Below are 4,815 nucleotides of genomic sequence, written 5' to 3'. Positions count from 1 at the left end.
GACACCCTCTATTCTGCGGCTGTGCCCTCTGGTCCTAGACTCCTCCACTGTAGGAAATATCCTCTCCTCCTCCACTCTGAGGCTTTCACTACTCAATAGGTTTCAATGAGAACCCCTCAATCAAAGTTCAAAGTAATTTTATTATTAAAGTACATATATGTCACCATTTGCAATCCTGAGATTCATTTCTTGTGGGCATTCATACTAAATACAAGAAACCCAATAGAATCCATGAACGACTGCACACAACAGGATGGACAATCAATGTGGAAAATTCAATAAACTGCAAATAAAAACAGAAAAAAACCAACAAATAAAAATATTAAATAAATGCTGTTGATTAATAATAATAAATAAATAGATGTTTTTGATTCTCTGTGGTATTTCTAGCAAGGAGATCTCAGTCAACTTTGGGAAACTTTATTGGACATACTTCTTTCTAAAGCCACCTAACTATTAGACCTATTTACACTTAAATGGGCAAGACATAGATAATGGCAACAGATGTGGATAGGGTGCTGATGAAGGTGTTCCGCTAGCCTGCCTTCATTGGTTGTGGTGCCAGGGAATGCTGGCGATGTATAAAAGAGTGGTTTCTTGGGATATGGTAGTTCATGCTGACATGATGTTATGATGACAAACCTTCTCCCAATATCAGCAAAACAAAAGAGCTGGTCATTGACTTCAGGTCAGGGAGGAGGCGGTTCTCATGCTTCTATCAGTGTAAGAGGTGCTGAGGTTGAGTGGATTGAGAGTTTCAAGTTCGTAGGAGTGACCATCACGAATAGCTTGTCCTGGTCCAACTACGTTACAGACAAGAAAACTCACCAACACCTCGAATCTTCAGGAGGATAATGAAATTTGAAAAGTTCCCATTGACTCTTCCAAATTTTTATCAATATACCAAACAAAACATCTTACACAGGTGCATCCTGATCCAGTTGTCCTATTACAAGGAAGGATGTGGAGACTTTGGAGAGAGTGAAGAAAAGAGTGAGTAGAACACGGGAAGGAACAGAGAGGATGATCTTTGGAGAAGTTGAGTATCAGAGTGAGTTGGAGACGAGATGGAACAGAGAGGATGATCTTTGGAGAGGGTTAGGATCAGAGTGAGTTGGATGGTATGGAGCAGAGAGGATAATCTTTTGAGAGGGTGAGGAAGAGAGTGGGTTGGACATGGGATGGAACAGAGAGGATGATATTTGGAGAGGGTGAGGAAGAGAGTGAGTTGGACATGGGATGTAGCAGAGAGGATGATCTTTGGAGATCGTGAGGATCAGAGTGAGTTGGACGGGATGGAGCAGAGAGGATGATCTTTGGAGAGGGTGAAGAAGAGAGAGGGTTGGACACGTGATGGGACAGAGAGGATGATCTTTGGAGAAGGTGAGGATCAGAGTGAGTTGGACACGGGATGGAGCAGAGAAGATGATCTTTGGAGAAGTTGAGTATCAGAGTGAGTTGGACACGGGATGGAACAGAGAGGATGATCTTTGGAGAAGGTGTGTATCAGAGTGAGTTGGACACGGGATGGAGCAGAGAGGATGATCGTTTGAGAGGGTGAGGATCAGAGTGAGTTGGACACGGGATGGAGCAGAGAGGATGATCTTTGGAGAAGGTGAGGAAGAGAGTGAGTTGGACACGGGATGGAGCAGAGAGGATGATCATTGGAGAGGGTGAGGAAGAGAGTGAGGTGGACATGGGATGGAACAGAGAGGTGGTTCTTTGGAGAAGGTGAGGAAGAGAGTGAGTTGGACATGGGATGGAGCAGAGAGGATGATCTTTGGAGAGGGTGAGGATCAGAGTGAATAGGGGACAGGATGGAACAGAGAGGATGATCTTTGGAGAGGGTGAGGATCAGAGTGAGTTGGACACGGGATGGAGCAGAGAGGATGATCTTTGGAGAAGGTGAGGAAGAGAGTGAGTTGGACACGGGATGGAACAGAGAGGATGATCTTTGGAGAAGGTGAGTATCAGAGTGAGTTGGAGACGGGATGGAACCGAGAGGATGATCATTGGAGAGGGTGAGGATCAGAGTGAGTTGGACACGGGATGGAGCAAGGAGGATGATCTTTGGAGACGGTGAGGATCAGAGTGAATAGGCGACAGGATGGAACAGAAAGGATGATCTTTGGAGAGTGTGAGGAAGAGAGTGAGTTGGACACGGGATGGAACAGAGAGGATGATCTTTGGAGAGTGTGAGGAAGAGAGTGTGTTGGACATGGGATGGAGCAGAAAGGATGATCTTTGGAGAGGGTGAGGATCAGAGTGAGTTGGACACGGGATGGAGGAGAGAGGACGATCTTTGGAGAAGGTGAGGAAGAGAGTGAGTTGGACATGGGATGGAGCAGAGAGGATGATCTTTGGAGAGGGTGAAGAAGAGAGTGAGTTGGACACGGGATGGAACAGAGAGGATGATCTTTGGAGAAGTTGAGTATCAGAGTGAGTTGGAGATGGGATGGAACAGAGAGGATGATCTTTGGACAGGGTGAGGATCAGAATGAGTTGCACGGGATGGAGCAGAGAGGATGATCTTTTGAGAGGGTGAGGATCAGAGTGAGTTAGAGATGGATGGAGCAGAGAGGACGATCTTTGGAGAAGGTGAGGAAGAGATTGAGTTGGACATGGGATGGAGCAGAGAGGATGATCTTTGGAGAGGGTGAAGAAGAGAGTGAGTTGGACACGGGATGGAACAGAGAGGATGATCTTTGGAGAAGTTGAGTATCAGAGTGAGTTGGAGACGGGATGGAACAGAGAGGATGATCTTTGGAGAGGGTTAGGATCAGAGTGAGTTGGACGGTATGGAGCAGAGAGGATAATCTTTTGAGAGGGTGAGGAAGAGAGTGGGTTGGACATGGGATGGAACAGAGAGGATGATCTTTGGAGAAGGTGAGTATCAGAGTGAGTTGGAGACGGGTTGGAACAGAGAGGATGATCATTGGAGAAGGTGAGGATCAGAGTGAGTTGGACACGGGATGGAGCAAGGAGTATGATCTTTGGAGACGTTTAGGATCAGAGTGAGTTGGACGGTATGGAGCAGAAAGGATGATCTTTGGAGAGGGTGAGGATCAGAGTGAGTTAGAGACGGATGGAGCAGAGAGGACGATCTTTGGAGAAGGTGAGGAAGAGATTGAGTTGGACATGGGATGGAGCAGAGAGGATGATCTTTGGAGAGGGTGAAGAAGAGAGTGAGTTGGACACGGGATGGAACAGAGAGGATGATCTTTGGAGAAGTTGAGTATCAGAGTGAGTTGGAGACGGGATGGAACAGAGAGGATGATCTTTGGAGAGGGTTAGGATCAGAGTGAGTTGGACAGTATGGAGCAGAGAGGATAATCTTTTGAGAGGGTGAGGAAGAGAGTGGGTTGGACATGGGATGGAACAGAGAGGATGATCTTTGGAGAAGGTGAGTATCAGAGTGAGTTGGAGACGGGTTGGAGCAGAGAGGATGATCTTTGGAGAGGGTTAGGATCAGAGTGAGTTGGACAGTATGGAACATAGAGGATGATCATTGGAGAGAGTGAGGATCAGAGTGAGTTGGAAACGGGATGGAGCAAGGAGGATGATCTTTGGAGAGGGTGAAGAAGAGAGTATGTTGGACATGGGATGGAGCAGAAAGGATGATCTTTGGAGAGGGTGAGGATCAGAGTGCGTTGGACAGGGGATGGAGTAGAGAGGATGAGAACAGAGTGAGTTGGACATGGGATGGAACAGAGAGGATGATATTTGGAGAGGGTGAAGAGGCGAATGAGTTGGACACGGGATAGAACAGAGAGGATGATCTTTGGAGAGGGTGAGGAAGAGAGTGAGTTGGACATGGGATGTAGCAGAGAGGATGATCTTTGGAGAAGTTGAGTATAAGAGTGAGTTAGAGACGGGATGGAACAGAGAGGATGATCTTTGGAGAGGGTTAGGATCAGAGTGAGTTGGACGGTATGGAGCAGAGAGGATAATCTTTTGAGAGGGTGAGGAAGAGAGTGGGTTGGACATGGGATGGAACAGAGAGGATGATATTTGGAGAGCGTGAGGAAGAGAGTGCGTTGGACATGGGATGGAGCAGAGAGGATGATCTTTGGAGAAGGTGAGGATCAGAGTGAGTTGGACACGGGATGGAGCAAGCAGTATGATCTTTGGAGACGTTTAGGATCATAGTGAGTTGGACAGGATGGAGCAGAGAGGATGATCTTTTGAGAGGGTTAGGATCAGAGTGAGTTGGAGACGGGATGGAGCAGAGAGGATGATCTTTGGAGAAGGTGAGGAGGAGAGTGAGTTGAACGCGGGATGGAGCAGAGAGGATGATCTTTGGAGAGCGTGAGGAAGAGAGTGCGTTGGACATGGGATGGAGCAGAGAGGATGATCTTTGGAGAAGGTGAGGATCCGAGTGAGTTGGACATGGGATGGAGCAAGGAGTATGATCTTTGGAGACGTTTAGGATCAGAGTGAGTTGGACGGTATGGAGCAGAGAGGATGATCTTTGGAGAGGGCGAAGAAGAGAGTGAGTTGGACAGGGGATGGAACAGAGAGGATGATCTTTGGAGAGTGTGAGGAAGAGAGTATGTTGGACATGGGATGGAGCAGAAAGGATGATCTTTGGAGAGGGTGAGGATCAGAGTGCGTTGGACAGGGGATGGAGTAGAGAGGATGAAAACAGAGTGAGTTGGAAATGGGATGGAACAGAGAGGATGATATTTGGAGAGGGTGAAGAGGCGAATGAGTTGGACACGGGATTGAACAGAGAAGATGATCTTTGGAGAGGGTGAGGAAGAGAGTGAGTTGGACATGGGATGTAGCAGAGAGGATGATCTTTGGAGAAGTTGA

The sequence above is a fragment of the Hemitrygon akajei genome, chromosome 3 (assembly GCF_048418815.1).
Source record: "Hemitrygon akajei chromosome 3, sHemAka1.3, whole genome shotgun sequence".
Classification (NCBI taxonomy): Eukaryota; Metazoa; Chordata; class Chondrichthyes; order Myliobatiformes; family Dasyatidae; genus Hemitrygon; species Hemitrygon akajei.
The sequence above is the reverse complement of the archived record's forward strand: the minus strand, read 5'-3'. Positions refer to the sequence as shown.